Source organism: Dermochelys coriacea, chromosome 3 (genome assembly GCF_009764565.3).
Source record: "Dermochelys coriacea isolate rDerCor1 chromosome 3, rDerCor1.pri.v4, whole genome shotgun sequence".
Taxonomy (NCBI): domain Eukaryota; kingdom Metazoa; phylum Chordata; order Testudines; family Dermochelyidae; genus Dermochelys; species Dermochelys coriacea.
Window position 1 is genome coordinate 32,677,783 of NC_050070.1, and position 18,811 is coordinate 32,696,593.

General features: G+C 43.7%; 1 long non-coding RNA gene across 1 annotated transcript; it reads left to right on the top strand.

Annotated features, from left to right (window-relative positions):
• Positions 1 to 10,312: 10,312 nt before the first annotated feature.
• LOC122459225 lies at positions 10,313 to 14,312 on the top strand. Its single transcript, XR_006279762.1, has 2 exons — positions 10,313 to 10,449; positions 12,679 to 14,312. It is a non-coding gene; the product is annotated as an uncharacterized LOC122459225 (long non-coding RNA).
• The last annotated feature ends 4,499 nt before the right edge of the window (positions 14,313 to 18,811 follow it).

The window sequence follows — 18,811 nt, forward strand, 5'->3', positions numbered from 1 at the left end:
AAAAGGGGTGCAGGGCTCAAGGTGTAGGTTACACCACTACACTAACATCCAGACTGTAACCTCCTAGCCCAGCCTCCAGACCCGCAGGCAGCAGCCCTGGACTAGCAGCCAGAGCAGAGCTGACCATGTGGTGACTGGTCTCACCTAGGGAACTGGAGGGTGAACTCAGCCTGGCTGGAGAAGTTTTCCAGCCAACGCTACAAGTTGGGAATCATCAATGGGGAAGGAAAAACCCAGCCGAGGGATCTGCTGTCAGGTCCCTAGAGACCTGTTCTCAGGGGGAACCCTGCATGCAGGCCTGGGACTCACCAGCTCCCCACACAGCCAGTCCTGCCCTTTTCCTGGCTGGCTCCAGACTGACTCCAAAATGGTTTCTCCCTGGGAGGGCCTCACTCCCTATTGGCTGCTGGGCAGACTCTGGGTCTGCCTTGGCTCCCCTCCCTACCAGGGCCACTGCGCCTCTCCCTGAGCTGCCAGCAGACAGGGTCCCAGGAATCTAGGTAATCTCCTTGGGGGCTACAGTAGTAAAGGGGGGGGGGAAATACCAATTACCTCCACAGACAGCATCTACAAAGTGCCAGATACTTTCAGTTTATAAAACAGAGAACAAAAATGTGAATCATCATGTCTTAGGGTTTGTCTACACCATGGGGCAATGTGTCCCAGAGGAGTGTGAATTCTAATAAGCATCAAACTTTTATGCACTAACTGGCCTGTGTAGACCCTGCTGGTGTGCACTAAAAGTTCCTTAGTGTGCATTAACATTGTACAGTTTTAATATTTTAATGAGCATTCAGAAACATCTAGTGCACACCAGCTGGGTCTACACAGGCCAGTTAGTGCATAAAATGTTGATGCTCATTAAAATTCACACTCCTCTGGGACACATTGCCCCATGGTGTAGACAAGCCCTTAGATGTATACACATAGGCAAACACCGAGCTCCCTCACCCATCCTAATACTTCTCATGCTTTTCTACATGCACCACCTCAGGCTTCCTCCACTCACCATGCAGAAAAATCCTTTCCTTTCTTCCTTCTCCCCTCCGTCTTTCTTCACCACCATGTGGCAAAATCCAGCCTCACATTACCTCCCTCTACCTTCCCCTGCTGTGATCCCCCTAACCCCAGGTTTTGCCCTGGTATTTTCATCCTACCTAGCTGCTAGAAAGAGCTCAGCCTCTCCAGGAACAGGAAGGAGTTTGCTGCTCACTTCTTTGTGCTCCCTCTGGGGTCCTGCCATAGCTGGGCAGAACATGTATGCTGTGATGGTGGTATGGCTGGCCAGGCTATGCCTCACTGCTGGTCCTGCAAAGGAGGCTCTCTGCTGCTGCTTGCAACAGAGTTGGTGCTGTCATCAGCTTGTGGCCTCCTGGTGAAGGGCCACCGTCCTGCACTGTCACAGTGCAGCATGCAGATGTTCTTCCAGCAAAGTGAGACTGGGTGGGAGGGGGGAGGGATAGTGGTGGGAGATTTCTCTCCTAATTTTAAAGAGACATAACTTTATTGGAATTCACCATTAGTGGGCGTGCACTTCATTGCTTCTGCAGGCTGAGCTCTTTGCACACATCAGGGCTCCTCTTGCATTCCTCTGTTCCCCTTCACAAGTTCCCTGTGTGTCACCCTCCCATCCCCCTCTATTTCAGGGATTCCTTGCAATGCTCACTCACTCCTTCATGCCTGGCCTCTGTGTATTCCCTCATTTCCCCTCCCCATACCAGAATCTCCTATTATACTCCTATACCAATGGTTCTGTGAGTCTCCCATTCTTCTCTCTCCAGTGCTATTGCCACCTATTCTCCCCCATGCCAGGCTCCCCCATTCCCACCCCATACCAGAGACCTTGTCTGCACCCTCACATTCCCCCTTCCTCCCACCATTCTTAATTCTTTTAATTTTGTGGAGGAGATAAATCATTCAGGGTATCAACACTCTAATGTGGATTGGGATGATGGGCAGAGTTGAGATGGAGGTATTGTTCTGCAGAAAGTTGTTAATTGCTGCCATCAGTCGGTTTTTTGATCTACAGACAATTACATATGTGGTTGCAGAAGCTGCTGGGTCTGCTAACCATATGCAAGGGGTTACATGTGCCCAGTGATACTTAGGACATTCCCTGAAAGTTTGGAATTAATCAGATGCAGAGTTCAAAAGGTATCATACAAATGGAGATGCCATTGGTTGTATATAAGAATTACATGGAGCTAAAAAATTATGAGACAGACACACTTGTCTTTCAAATGCTAAATTGGTTAGGCTCAGACAAGCTGGCTGGGTTCGGGCCTCCTGGGAAATGGGGCCACCATTCTTCTATCCTACTTTTCACTACTTCCATCCTACTCCCTTTCTCCTCCTCCTGCCACCCCAAAGTCTATGTCCATTTTTCCACTCCAGGGCATCCATGGTCCCAATCTGGTTTCAAGTTAATTTCTTATATGCATTCTATCCCAATGTTTGTCATTCTCTTTTCTTACTGAAAAAGTTTCAGTAGGAAAGAGCCAGTGATTCTTGCTTCTCAAATTTCCCTGTCCAAGGACAAACTCTTTGGTTTACTCCTGAGCCTGGACCTCTAGTCCCATTAAGGCCAGTTCCTTCATCTGGGCTGGAAATCTCTTCCTATGAAGGCCAGGTTGCTGGGTTGCTAAAAAGGAAATTCCTCATACCTTTCTGGGAAAGTCAAACCCATGCTTGTGGAATTGCAGAAATTTCCCTCTAGGTGCTTACATGTCTATAATGGCTTAATTACTTGGAAACTTTAAAAAGATGACCTCAGACTCTTGTTACCAGTCATTTTTGAATTTTTTTTAGTCCTTGATGGATTTGAGATTGCCCTGTATCATGACCAAAAGCCACTTGGCTGCTATCTGTATCTTCCAGGCTTCTGGGCAAGGAAGTTCATCATATAGAAAGTAAAATATTAAAGGCTTGATGAAGCATATATTTATAAATGTAGTTTGGGAATCCATGGGATTCAAATCTAAATGCTTGCTTGTGTCATGAATGCAAGTCCACGTAGATAGAAATTGACCTTACCACAGGAGAAATACCATTTGCAGGTAAGAGAAATGGCCTTCTCTTTTTCTCTATATAAAATATATTAATGTTATCCCCAAGTAGAAATAAGAGTCTAAAATTATTTGAACAAAAGGATTGTCACATGAAGCCTAGTGTAAGTAATATGGTGGGTGAAGGCATAGCTACACTAGAGAGTTTATAGTGGACTAATGTAGCTACTCTAAGCTGATGGGAGACAGTTCTCCCATCTGCTTAACTATTCCAGCCCCTGCGAGTGACAGAAACTATCTCAGTGGGAGAAGCGCTTCTGCCAACACAGAGCTGACCATACTAGTGCTTATGTCAGTATAACTTACGTTGCTCTGGGGCATGAGTTAGACTATGTCTACATTACAGCCTATGTTGGCATAACTTACATTGCTCAGGGGCGTGATACACCAAGCTTCTCCCACCAACATCGCTTCTGCCACTCGCAGCTGTGAGCTCTTTCCCGTCAGCATAGAGCGTCTTCACCAGATGTGCTGCAGGGATGCAGCTGTATCGGTACACCTCTGCTGCTGCAGCACTGTACATATAGACATGGCCTTATTCACACTCCTAAATTATGCCGACATAAACCGTATTGTAGACATAGCTTTCAGTAAAGAGATGTGTAGTAGGTAATATATAGTGAAAAATACCTACAGGTGAAAGCCAAGTAGATAAGTATAAGGTACTTCAGCAGCTGCTTTCTTATCTAACCTTTTAATCCTACCATTAACAGTTTCCTGTTTATCCTTCAGTTAAAATCCTCAGCTCACCTTGAAGAAGCTGATTGTTCTGTGGGAAGACTAATTATGAGCTGCATCTCACTCCCTCTCAATAACTGGGCAATCAGCCCTGAGGTTTTATTCCCACTTCTGGATTGAATGGCTGCTTTATGTCACAAAACATTTTTTAAACAGGTGGCTTTGCCCACTGAATATGTTTGCTTTAAAAGTAAATATACAGATCTGGGGGGGGGGGGGTTGCCCATTTTAAGATTAAAACCTTGAGGAGTCCCAGGGAGTTTATGGTTAGCTAACACTATATAGAATTGCACAAAGTAGGAAATCTGGGGACTTCTCTCTCTTGCTTCAGTGACTTGACCAGCTTTCTTAGCAATCTGACAGTGCTATGTTGTAAGGGTCAGGAGTCTGGAGCAGAGCCAGCAGTGGTATTTTTGAAGCAGGGTTACTAATGTCTCCATCAGCTTTTTCTCTTCTGGCCTGGCACAGGTAGCAAAACCAACGTGTCTCAACGTGTTTGGCACACAAGTCCTGTCAGCTGCCTTCTTCCCCCAGCTGAGGGAAAGCAAGCAAAAGAGGTTTGCCCATTCCTGGCAGCCCCGCAGGTGTCCAAGTCTCTGAAAGAGTCCCAAAGGTGTGGGCGTGCTGGAAAGAAAAATCCCCAGTGACTTCACCCGGCTTTGCTTGTGGTGGTTACTCACAATGAAGTCATGGTTTTTTTTTTTTTTCAGCTCTGCATGTTCAATGCTACAGCTGCGTTTTTGCATATGAGTGAAACTGCAGCTCAGGACTGACTCAGGGAGCTTTCTCTGCAGAGTGGTTTTGGTCAGTAAACTGAGATAAAGAGGAAGCTGGGTTAATCCAATAACTCCTCCCTGAAGGGCAGGTGCCACAAGGATGGCTCAAGATACAGAACAGAGGAAGTGCCTTGTTGACACAGGCGATCAGTGCTAAGTGGCTGAAATTGATATAATAATATTAGTTTGAAGAGCAATGCCCAATCTCTCAAGCCTGCTAAATTCACGCCTTCATAGCATGTGTTCTTTCTTTAACTACTTCCATTTGACCAGCCTCCCTTAGCAGTGGGAGTTCACAGCTCTCTCTCATTGTCTCACAGTGGTTGCATCACTGCAGTACAACATGGACTATGCCATGTTAGTGTGTGAGGATTATTAAAACAAACTCTGACTCACACTTAGCCATCCTTGGGAAAGATGGTTATCAAGGGTTTATTTCACACTGTTAATTCTCTTAAACATTACATCATTAGATATCTGTGACTGATGTAGAAATCCTGTGGGGCTAATGATTGTTTATTTTCGAGGAAAATTCACATAGTAAATGGTATAGGGAAACTTGCCACTGGTTGGTAGGATATTTTTATCTGACAGTTAACCCAGCATATCTTTGAAATCCTGGATTTCTCCTGGTTTCCTGATCCTTCTTTATCGCCAATCCTCCCACTTTTATTACATCTTTTGTATTCTACAGCCACTTGTTTAAGCAAATCTTGGACGTGGTCGTGTGCGTAGGTGGGGGGAAGTGTGTTAGAAGGGCCACCAGGTTGTGGAGGGAAAGGGCATTAGCGGCATGAGACTGCGGGCGAAAGGGCTCCTCAGTACTGTGCAGAGCCACTCACTAGTTTGGGATGTTGGTGCTGGAGCTTGTAGGCCTTAACTGGACTCCTACACCTAGCAAGTGTTCCAGATTTCCCATGGCTGCTGAGCAATCCATTTCCATAATGTGGAGAAGGGCTCAGAGACTAGGCATGCTTGGGGCAATGGCACTATTTCCTCCAACATGGCCCTTTGGACATGTGAAAGGGGCTGTAGGAGAAGGTGTCAGCACAGTGTGCTTTTCACCACACTATGCACTTGTTGCAGCTCCCCAACTTGCCCCAGGAAGGCTTTCAGGACTGGACCCCTGAACATTTGGGTTCACTTCAGGGACACCTCCTTGCAGCATTTTACCTGGTAACGTCAAAGACCAGTGCTGGTTTTATGTTTTTGTAGGCAGTGGGAGAATTACTTAGTAGATATAGCTGTTTCTTCAGTCACCTGCTTTTTTCCCCTCAACCAGAAAACTCTTGTCCTTCAAACCTCACTCCTCACAGGGCCACCACTACCCTCTTCTCTTTCCACCTGGGGTAAGGACATAACCAGGATGTAGGAGGTTGTGCCTAATGGCTGGAGCTATGGAGGTAGCCAGGCCTAGAACCAAGCTAGAGTCAATGATGAGGACCTTGGGAGGGTGTAGTTAAGAGCAGAGCCAATGATCATAAGCTGAATGCCGAAGCCAGTGGGTGTGCCTGAGATGTGATTGGGAAGCAGAGCCAGAGATGTCAAGGATGGAGAAGGGAAGCAGCTGAAGCAGGCACAAGAGCAGGAGCTGGCACAGGAAGCAGTACCAAGTGCAGCTACGGGCTTGCAATGTGTTGAGTAGCCAACAAGCTCTAGGCTCTTGCTGGGTCAAATAGTAGCTAGCTCCACCCCTCCACCAGTCAGGAAGTGTAATCAATCAGACAGCCCCTGCCAGAATCATCTGTGTCCAGTGTGTTGCTAGGAGACTGACTCTGCTGAAGCTAGCTCCCTGACACCAGCTCTGTCCTTTCCATCTTCTTCCTCTTCAAAAACAAGAATAATGTACTTGCTGCTCCCAGTCACAGCAGATTGACCACTGAATGGGGGGCACCGCATGTGGGCCCCCATCCCTAGGAACGGCTTTGGATGTGATTCAAAACAACTACTAAATCTTGTTGGAACCACAAGATAGCCCCCCCACTCTCGCCTCCCTAGTCTCTCCCATTTCCTGGATTATTGTTGCCAGGTTACTTTTCACTGTCTCGATTGTTAGGCAAAGTGGATCGGTAAAGCAGGTTGAACAATGCAAAGTGATTTGTGAATGTTTTCTCACTCAAAAACTACGAGTTTGTTTTGAAGTTGTTTGTGGAGACCTTAGATTTTTTGCTTGCTGCAAGGAGGTCTCCTTGGGGTGAACCCAATGTTCAGGGGCCTAGTCCTGTAAGTCTTTATAGGGCAAGGGCTTGGAATAGCTTCTGGGAATTTCTGGAAATGTTCACGAATCCCCAAATGGTCTCAAATTTTGCCATGGATGATTTTTCTTCTGAAAATTTGTGCCAGATATGTGTTGTTTGCAATTGATTATTCTCTAAAAAGTTTCAGTCATTCAGTCAAGGATCAGATGCAATACCATATGATGTAGGTAACCAGTTATGTATTGTGAGTAGCTGAGGTGCATAGTCCTTAAACAACCTCTAGGCTGAACTGTGTTACATGAACTATTTGGTGAATAGTTATATATACATTTGTGGACATCAAGATTGGGTCACAAACAATCTACAAACAGAAAAAAGGGGAAATTAGCAACATATAATATTTGCAATGAATAATTTGACCAGCTGTAAGCATAGATTTGTTGAACTTCCAGGTCATGGTACTACCTGAAATGGTTAAATCTGGGAAGATATCTGGAATATATAGCATCAGCAAACTTTTACATTATTTACACTGGCAAAGTTCTCAGCTGTAGGGAAACCTATTCCAAGAAGTGTTAGTCTGGGCATGGTCAGCATTGGCTAGAGTTTATATAAAATGTAGATTCAGGAGATTATTGGGCACAAAAACAGACTTTGAGAATATTATAGATTTTAAAACACCTAAGAATGTTCAGCCTGTTCAATTATTCAGTCTGCTGAAAATATTCTACACATTTCTTTGGAAAAGAGAAGTTGGCTTTTGCCATGGAACAACCAATAAATTGTCCCATTGTCCCTCTGGACTGGGCTGTTAAGTAGGAAAGAGCTATGTACATAAACAAATACCAGCTTTTACATTTATTTAAGAGGCTAATAATAAGCCTTCAGTGGAGCTTTGTAGTCAAAGTGTGTTCCTCCCCCACAATATCATTGCATGTTAGCATTATATTTATAATTTCACCCACAGTACTCATGTACTGACATGAACAATTTGGGCTCTAGTTTTTTCATGATAGGCTTGGGCATGAGTTATGGAAGAGTCATCGGATCAATGTCACAATTCATGGAAATCACAGGATAAATTATGAAATGTTATCTGTGTTTTATAGTAAATAACCTATCTTCCCAGAAGCAGGCCTCTACATTAAGTTCTCAAGAGCTAAATCTGGTGGTCCTTAAACTCTCAGTGAAGTCTGTGGGAATTTTGGCCAACTAAGGACTTCAGAATGAGACCTTAAACATATTCTGGGAACCCTCTTGATTTGAATACAGACCCTTCTTTTTATATATTCCTCCTTTATAGGTTCAGGTTCCTTTCTTCTTCTTCTTCTCCAACAAAAAGTTTCCTTTAGATTCAGAGTGTAACTTGTCACTACTTCTTGTTTGACTACTTGTTTTCCTATATTTCCCTCAGGGTCCATTGTGACATGTGTTACTGATTCCCTATTCTCTACTAATGCTCTGTGAAGTCTTTTGGGCTTCTTGTTTCAGTCTCAATGGGCCTGATTGTACACATACTCCCCATGCAGCACTATTGGTGATGTTATTTAATTGCGTGGTACTGATTTCAGAGGGAGTTCCACACAGAGCAGCTTGTAGGGAAGTTCCAAACCTTATTCCAGCAGTTCTCAAACTATGGGGTTGACCTTGAAATTTGTCAAGGGAGACGTGAGCTGTGTGCTTTTTTTTTTTTTTTTTTTTTAAAGATGTCTGGCTGTCAACCCCAGGTGCAGAAGGGCCATGGACACCCAAGGGGTGGGGATAAGGGTGACAGTTGGAGTCCTGCTGCTTGGGCTCTCTTTCCCCTTTTCTCCCACCCCCAATCCCTCACTAGGAGGCAGCCCGGGCTTGGGCTCTCCTTCCTCCCTCCATTCTCAGTTCTCTCACTTGGAGGTCACAGGGCTCTGGTTGTAAACCCCAAGGTAGCAGCAGTAGCGCAGAAATAAAGGTGGCAATGGTGCGCTAAGTCTGTTGTGACAAGTGATATTGATGAATATCACTTTTCACATTGCTACCCTTCTGTGCTGCTGCTGGTGGCAACGCTGCCTTCAGAGTTGGGCACCCAGCGAGCAGCTACTGCTCTCCACTCTTTCTTCAGAGCTGGGAGGCGGTATATGTACTTGTGGAGAGGAGGAAGCACATAAATGACTACAGACAAAAAGAAGGAGGCGGGCGAATCAAATAAGTTTGAGAACCACTGCCTGATACAAATATTTACCTGCAGGTTCACACAGGTGCTTTGTTATCTGCCCAGCCGCTGACCTACTAACACACCGATCCCCAAAGTCAATATATATTTATAACACAAACATGAAAATCTTTTGAGTCCATGACTCTTGTGATAAAGGTGACAAATATACAGCTTTACTGATAGTAAAAGAGGATCTTGGGAGCAGCTTTTATCATTTACATGCTGTAGTGTTACAAAAGAATGGAATAGGGAAAATGTATCAAAATAAATTAGGCTGGAAGATTCTTTCCCCCGTATTGTACTGCATCTTTTCTCATGTCCAGGGAGAATATTTTGTCTCCTATACTTAGGCTTAGTTATCACTCATTTATGGCTTGATCATGCAGTGTATTGATTCAATGGGAGTTGAGGGCACTGAGCACCTTGCAGTATCAAGCCAATTGAAGATGGCTTTAAAAAGTGACTCATTTGCACCAGACCCCGTCTTGCCATGTTACTGCCCACCTGGGAATAACTCTTGGTCTTAGTGAAGGTGGACTGATATGTCCTGTGCATTGATTTCCCAACAGCAGTAACTTCACTGTGTCACAATAAAAAAATATTTCCTGTCAGAACAGACATCAAATCTTCCAGTGAAATAATAAGTTCAAACTGTCAAAAATGCAATGTCTGCACTATCTCAGGGAGGATTTCCAATAGGAACATAAAGTATCCTATTGGAAGCAAAACTCTCAAACCAGGCCTTTATTACCTTGTGAAACTTCTTCTGAAATACAAAAAATTCTTGAAGCATCATAAATGAAAAGAGGAATACAATAAAGTTAACTAAGACCAGATACATTTGTTATTGGAGGCAATATCCTAATTGAAACACCCCCCAACAACCTGGTATGTAGGTCCAAATGGCACCCTGGGAAGTTGTCTAAGGTTAACTAACATTACTAAGGGTCACTTTTAATTTGAAAGGAATATGAGGCACTTATTTTGGCCCTTGGTCTCTGCTGTAGTCAAACCCAACAGCAAAACTAAGCTTTCTCATAAAGATATATTATATGAAACTCAAACTACCAAATGAGACCTTTATACTTCTACCTGCACATTATGGCTCTAATAAACACGTTATCAGCTCATGAAAATGATGGTAAACAGGTGACTGGAGGATTTGATAAGTCAGTAGCAAAGATTAACAGTTTTTTCTCAGGGAAAAGCTGTGAGAGATTCATTTATTTAAAACAATTGCATGTGAATTTACTGCACTTAAATCATTATTGGCAATTAGTATGTGTCAGAAAGGTTGCAGCTGGCACCAATTACAGGTGGAGCTTTTAGAACTTGAGCTTACTTGTATGTGAGATAGCAGGAGGCTGGGCAGTGTATGCTAGAATGAGGAAACACCATTCAGAAAGGAGAACAAGACTCAGTGATTAGGATCTTGATTTTTTGCTTTGGCTTTAGTCCTCCCCCTTGAGGAAAAGCTCATGGTAGGGGAAGGCTTCTGGGACCTCAGCAGGGTTCACCTTGTGGTATTACTTTCTTGTTCTGCTCTTCTCTAAGAGGGAGGGGCTTCTAACTTTGTGTTGAGAAGAGGGTGTGTGGCCTGGAAACCCTGTGCAGTTTATCTAACCCTCTGTCTGTCTTAAGGTTTCTCTATAGTGCTAAATCTTGGACTGTGGAGTTGTAGCATAGATACCAGTTCCCTCTTGTCTGGTCCTAGCATCTCCTCAGCAGCTGTGTTGTCACTAGACAACTCCTGTGTCTGAGCTCTGTCTTCCCTGTTCAAGGGGCAGGGGATGCAGCGGGATGCTTTTAATATTTCCACATAGGAGCTCACTAGTGCATGCTGCTTACAACCCTGACGTGTCTCCCAACTGACAGAGCCCCGGCCCTTCTGTGTGCCTGTACCAGACTTGTGTATCTTCAGTGGGAGGAGGGAAAGAGCAGCAGAGATGCTGCTTTCTTTTCCCTTCCCTCCCCTGTCCATTGTTTCCAATTTCTTGCCCCATTCTACTGGCTTTAGCTCCTCTATACTGGTGCCAGAGGAAAGGAGCAGTGTACCATTGTATTTTAAAAAAAGAAAAGGAGTACTTGTGGCACCTTAGAGACTAACAAATTTATTAGAGCATAAGCTTTCGTGAGCTACAGCTCACTTCATCAGATGCATTTTCGATGAAGTGAGCTGTAGCTCATGAAAGCTTATGCTCTAATAAATTTGTTAGTCTCTAAGGTGCCACAAGTACTCCTTTTCTTTTTGCGAATACAGACTAACACGGCTGCTACTCTGAAACCTGTCATTGTATTTTAAAATACTCCAGCTGAGCTCATTTATAAACTGTGAGGCGATTTTCTATTTGCATCCCCACATTCATTAGCTAGCAAATAAAGCCTGCATGGAGAGAAGGCAAGTGTTCTGCAGTAAGTTCGTATTGAGGCTTATGCCTGTGGTATAAGTGTCCTGTTCGTCCTCTGTTGCTCATGTACCTTTGTTTGTGCAACAGGACATCTACTGTGAAACTCATTAAAGTTGCCATTTCAGGAAAGCGTGATAGTGATGCAAGAACTAGGTGCTGGGCATTAACAGGGAAATAATTCTGTGCTTTGAAAACTAAACTGGCTCTTTATTAAGAGAACTGTTTAAAGAGGTGCTGCAAATGCAGCTGGCATTCTAGCCATCTGCCCCAGACTGACTTCCTGGTGCCTCCTCCAAGCTCTTCTCTTCTCTCCTGCATGTTTTGCTCCTTATTTCAAGTTCCAGGCATGTTGCTGCAGGTGGGATCATGAGTTTAAAATCCTAGCTGGGTCTTTTCTCTCTTTCTCATCCTCTGTAGTTTCAGAAAGTAAGAGTTAACAAAACAAAAGACCAGGAATGGGAGAGGGAGAATCTGTGAATCCCAACCTAATGCTATTCTTTCAAAGTCAAGGGAGGAGCACCATCAGAAATATTGATTGCTATGTGTGTTTAGTTAAGGGTGTTATTTGGAACTAGGGGTTTTTCAAATCAGAGTGTTATATCAGATCTTCGCAACCAGGAGACCATGTTGTACCTCTTAACTATAGTTGTTTACCAGATACATATCTTATATTAGAACCAATTGTATGCCTTTTCCATAGGAATGCCATGATAGGAAACTGATGGGCTGTGACCACTGGCTTAATGCTGGCCTGTTTTACCTCATTGTTACCTTGTGCTCCCCTGCCTGTCTATATCTTGCCTTATATTTAGATTGCAAGTTCCTTGTAGCAGGGTTTCAATCTGTTATGTATGTACAGCAGTAATCACATTGTGGGCATATGATTGGAGCCCATAGAAGACAACAATGCCCCAGCAAGCTTTGCATAATTCTGTTTTGTTACTGTCAATTGCTAACCTCAGAAATGCTGACTGATGAAACTGGAAGCCATAGAAAAATGTATTAAATCATCCTGTAAATATTCCTTCTCCTGCACTATGTTAAGTGTTTGTATCTCAGTTGGAGGCTTTGTCATCTATCTTTGAAGTCCAGCACCACACACTTGGTTTTTGGAAGATTCTGTGCTATGCAACAAAATTACAGTGATGAGTGTGTTCTAGATCTGTATTTGCATGCCATGTTAGCAGCTAGGTCCCCAAATATTTCCCCCTCCATATATGATGATGTACTTTTTTTTTAACAGCAGTTGTATTAACTATTACTATTGGTAATTTTATTCCATGTATTTAACTACTTACCCAGGGTGTGATCTTCTGCCTTACCACTGTGCATGGATGGGAATTAAATTTAGTGCATCTGGATAAGGAGCAGAGAAGTTGAGGAGCAGTGGCTCTGAGGTATGCTTGCCTTTTCCACAATCCCACTGAAGTGCCTCTGAAAGTACTCCACAGAGCTAGGCCTCTGCTGATTAGACTATCTTCTCTGGTCAAAGCATGAGCAGGTAGCAACTGTCAAATACTTGGGAAGTGTCCTAGACATTGCTGGAAGATGCTCAAAAGATGTGGATGCTTGTGTAGCAGCTGCCTCTGCCACGTTCCAGGGCCTTCAGCAGCTTCTGTGGAGACATTGGGACATCACACTTTCTATGTATCTGTGGATTCTTAGAAGTATGGTTATACCAATTCTATTGTACAGCGGTCACATATAGGCGCCAAGGAAGGCTGAAGAGCAGCGGACTGATATTTTTGATGCTCGTCATCATCAGCTCGTCGTCATCAGTTGCTCCATATTAAGTGGCAGGAAAAGATAAGCAATAAGGATATTCGTAGCCAAACCCACCAAGTATCCCCATCAGCACTGGTTTCCTTTGGCAGCTTTCTGGGTATGGACATATTGTTAGGATGACAGACAACTGAATTACGAAGTATATTTTCAAAAGAATGCCACCACAGGTTTAGTGATCACCAAAAGCTTCCGTAGTGCAATAAAATCTCCACTGATGGAGACAGACTGACCATCTAGACAGACCATCTTAAGGAGCTAGCTAGAGATCAATCAAAGTAGTGCTCAATCTGCAAGGAGGCCACTCCCTGTGGGATCAGCCTTGACACTAATGATGATCAGCAGGGTATGTAGGGCAATGCTGTTGTCCATAGTACTGTTCCCTCACAAACTTTAGTATCACATTCTTTCTTAATGTTGTTTTCCTTTAGTTCCTGTGTTAATACCAATTTAGGTAGCATTATATGGTCACATGGATACAATGTGGCCTAGGAGTTAGAGCTGGTGATTGGAATTCAGTATCTTATTCTGGGTTTTAGTTTCAGCTCTGCAACTTGCAATGTCCCAGGGTTAAGGCTACAATTCTGTCACTGGTATTTTTAGTAAAAGTCACGGACAGGTCATGGGCAATAAACAAAAATTAATGGAAGCCTGTGACCTGTCTCTGACTTTTACTAAAAATTCCCTGGGGGGGGAGGGGAGGGGGGAACAAACAGAGCACTCTTGGGGCTTGCAGCTGCTCTAGCCCCACTGCCACTCCTGCAGCAGGAGCTGACTACTGCCGCTTCACCCCTGCGGCTGGCTGCTGGTCAGCTGTTCCAGCAGGCAGCCCTGGGGGCCCTGGGAACAGCTGATCGGGCAGCAGGGCCTGGGAACAGCTGATTGGCCATTGCTGCTGCAGCAGCCTCAGGGCCTGACAGCTGCTGCAGTCCTGCCCAGAAGAAGTCATGGAGTTCCTGGAAAGTCACGGAATCTGTGACCAAACCATAGCCTTACCCATGGTACATCACTGAACCTCTCTACCCTTCTGTACAAGGGGGATAATAGTATCAATACATAGAGTTGTCCCGAGGCTTAAGTGATTGATGTATTTTAAATACTTAGAAATTCTTAAATGAAAAGTGTGCTCTAAATATATTTTATTATTACCTTCAGTTTCAGTTTCTGGGCATAACAATGTATAGCAGCAGTGAGACACATCTTCTTTCTTCCATCAAGCCAGACTTTTGTATACCTTATTGAGGCAATATTGCCAACCTCAAGGAGTCATTAGACTGGCCTCAGAAAGCAGGCAACTGGCTTAAAAACAAGGAGATCTCTACAAATAATATATATTTTTAACCTTCTGATTTTCAGGCTGTTAGGATTCGGGTTTTCAAGCTTCTCTTTGCAACTTTGAGGGCAAGAGATTACTTTATTTTAAAAATGAAAGAGAAGATTCTGACAAAGACATGATTACGGGAGCTAGGGCTTTAAGAAAACCAACCAAGATTGCAAGATTTGTGATAAAATTGTGAGAGTTGGCAACATGTGAGGGCTCCTATTATCTTTTTTTTTTTCTTTCTTCACCCCTCCCACCCCCACCAAGCAGGAGGAGATTTATGTGTATAGAAACCACCTTACTCCTAATGTTTACTTTTAACATCTATCTTGTCTCCTTGTGTGCTGAACAGACCATATTATAGAGTATCCGTAATCACCAATCTGATGTTTTTGAAGCCTTATGACATCTCTTCCAACTGCTTTTTCTAAAAATAGGCCTGGTGGAAAAGATGGATTCTTATTTTCACAGGTTTCATACTCCCCTTTGTGGGAGGTTGTCCCTGTTTTGTTTTCCTTTCCCCACCTCTGCCTCTTTTCCCGCCCCCCCCACATTTCCTTTACAATGTCTTCTCTGTATTTGGGCAACTATAGCTGGGCTACACTCTACTCCAAGAGTCCCATCAACAGACATTTGTTTTAACAACCAATGCTTTTGTAGCAGTGGTTGGGGTTTTTTTTTGTTGTTTTTAAAACCCCTCCACTGGGAACAGCTGTCAGCCCACATAACTAGTATTTAAACAAGGGAATATATTCAGGTTTTACTTAACTCACTTTCACATGTTTTAGCAGATTATTATTATTTTTAAACCCTGTTGTGTAAATCCTGCCACCAAAACAAATGAACATTGTGTCACCATGTCTCAGTTCTTTTCGGATGACAGAAGCTGAGATAGTTGGGTACAACGTGACCTGCACTGCTATTATAGCTAGCTATATGTGCAATCTTGATGGATTACATTTAAAGTGCTCTATGCCTAAATCTAGTCACACAAGAACAAGAGCTGTGGAAAAGGAACAGCATTACATGTATACTTTTAACGTTCCTTCTCTGACAGCTTCCGGGCTGTCAAGATATGGCAATTCAAAGGAAGGTGATTTTCAATTAATGAGTTAGATTTTTTTTTAAATGTTTCATTGAAATGCATTTCAAAGTCCTTCATCAAAAGTAGAAAATAATTTAAAAAATGTGATTCTGCTCTGAAAAGTGACCGTAAAAATAGCATTGTTGAGTTCCATATTTATTGTCTCTAAATGGTTTCCAGAGCAAATTTGGTTTATAAGTTTACTAAAGTGTATATTTAAAAATGCTCTACCAGGCAAACTCAATGTGAGGTTTATAGTCCTGATTGTGCGCCCTTTGAAATCAGTGGCAAAACCTCTCTTGAAATCACTGGGAGGAGTGCCTGACATTTAAGTGGTGGTCTTTCTGACTGTGTCATTAAATCCCTCCTTTAGTTGCACAGGTATAACTAGGGAGAGAATTTGGTCCTGTAATTTAGTTATTTCTAGTAATTATTTCATGGTGCATCAACCGGAATAAAATCCAGCTCGCGCTCTCAACACCATTTGCCTTACAAGGCTAATAGGAATATAAAGAAGTTGGGAATGGCTGACAGAGGATGGATCACTCAATTATTACCTGTTCTGTTCATTCCCTCTGAAGCACCTGGCATTGGCAGGATACTGGGCTACATGAACCTTTGGTCTCACCCAGTATGGCTGTTGTGAAGTTAACCATATAGGTCCAATTACTGCCCTCCTTCCCTGCTATCGCACTTCAGCACTACTCCATAAAGCTACACCATAAAGCCAGCTTAACTGGCTACTGGAGATTCTGCCAGTTAAGGACAATCTACAGGCAGTGAAGAGCCAGTATGATAGTTCTATACCACTCTTGCTACAACCTTAAGCACACAAGGCATTCTATGGCTGTCAAAACAGCTTTGGGGGAGAGAGCTAGCAATTGGTCACAATTTAGAGCAACCTAAATTGCACCAGGGGCTGAATCAAACCCAGGATCAAGATGGCCTAAAGCCATGTTTCATTCCCCGCCCCCCCTTTCCTGGTTCTGTATTGATTGCAACTCAGCCAGACCAGAGGATCAGCATATAGACTAAAATTTTCCAACTTCAGTGCATAAAGTTAGGCACATAACTTCATATTTTGGCATGTTAATTAAAACTGCCTGACTTTGAGTTGCTGAGCACCAACTACTGCAAATGTTCTGCACCTTGGAATATCAGGCACCTTATTTTTAGATGACTAAATGGATTTAGGGGCCTATCCTCAGGTCCTAATTTAAAATTTTGGCTCAGGGAGCGGACCTGCTCAGGAAGAAGGTGCCATTTTAAACTGATCAGTCTTCAGAGAAGAACGGCATTTTAAACTTAATACAAAGAGAGGGAATTTCCTTTCAAATGACAAGTAAGAGTAGGCAGGTTCTCTTGTAGCCTGTGGTTCACTTAACTATTTTTAATGTTCTGAAGCGTTTATCTATTGATAGGGCTAACGGGCTCCTTTGCTAACAATACGCTGATGACAGCTGTATATCTCATTTCCTACAGAGGCAAGCAGTTGCCATCACTAAGATTGCACAATGCCTGCCAAGAGATCATTGCCTGGATGAAGAAGAGCTGACTCTAACTGAAATTAGGCAAGACCAAATTTCAGGCTAGTAGAACAGGGAAAACACTGTGGAGAACTAGCTGGGACATTTACCTCCTGTCCTGCTGAAAAGATCTGCTCTCTGTTTGTTAAAGAATACAATTCTTGTGGTCCTGCTGGACTCATCACTAACCCTGTATGCCCAGGCAGGAACAGTAGTAATACATGCCTTTTTTCTGCTGTTGACTATTTTTGACTTTGCTTCTTCCTCCCAAGTGAGGGTCTGGCCATAGTGATCTATGTAGTCATCATCTTCAGACTGAATTATGGTAATCAGGGTAGAAGATGGAAAGAATACAGAGAATATGGCAGCCTGCATCCTAGTCAGAAGAGCCACTATCACTGGTACTCTAATCTCTCTTGGTTTCCAATCTGGCACAAATTTAAGACCTTGGTTCTGCTCTTCAAAGCCATCAGAATCCAGTTTATATCAGTGACTACATCTCCATCCCTGATCCACTAAGATAGAATTATAGAAGATGAGGGTTGGAAGAGACCTCAGGAGGTCATCTAGTCTAACCCCCTACTCAAAGCTGGACCAACACCAACTAAATCATCCCAGCCAGGGCTATGTCAAGACGGGCCTTAAAAACCTCTAAAGATGGAGATTCCACCACCTCCTAGTTAACCCATTTCAGTGCTTCACCACCCTCCTAGTGAAATAGTTTTTCCTAATATCCAACCTAGACCTCCCGCACTGTAACTTGAGACCATTGCTCCTTGTTCTGTCATCTGCCACCTTTGAGAACAGCTAAGCTCCATCCTCTTTGGAACCCCCCTTCAGGTAGTTGAAGGCTGCTATCAAATCCACCCTCACTCTTCTCTTCTGCAGACTTAATAAGTCTAGCTCCCTCAGCCTCTCCTCATAAGTCATGTGCCCCAGCCCCCTGATCATTTTCATTGCCTTCCGCTGGACTCTCTCCAATTTCTCCACATCCTTTCAGTAGTGGGGGGCCCAAAACTGGACACAGTATTCCAGTGCCGAATAGAGGGGAATAATCACTTCCCTCAATCTCCTGGCAATGATCCTACTAATGCAGCCCAATACGCCGTTAGCCTTCTTTGCAACAAGGGCACACTGTTGACTCATATCCAGCTTCTCACCCACTTTAATCCCCAGGTCCTTTTCTGCAGAACTGCTGCTTAGCCAGTCAGGCCCCAGCCTGTAGCGGTGCATGGGATTCTTCCTTCTTAAGTGCAGGACTCTGCACTTGTCCTTGTTGAACCTCATCAGATTTCTTTTGGCCCAATCCTGCAATTTGTCTAGGTCACCCTGGACCCTATCCCTACCTTCCAGCGTATCTACCTCTCCCCCCAGTTTAGTGTCATTTGTGAACTTCCTGAGGGTGCAATCCATCCCATCATCCAGATCATTAATAAAGATGTTGAACAAAACCGACCCTGGGACAGACCCCTGGGGCACTCCGTTAGATACCATCTGCCAAGTAGACATTGAGCCATTGATCGCTACCTGTTGAGCCCAATGAGCTAGCCAACTTTCTATCCACCTTATAGTCCATTCGTCCAATCCATACTTCTTTAACTTGCTGGTAAGAATACTGGGGGAGACCGTACTGTGGGAGACTTTGCTAAAGTCAAGATATATCACGGCCACCGCTTTTCCCATATTCACAGAGCCAGTTATCTCATCACTCAGGTTGGTCAG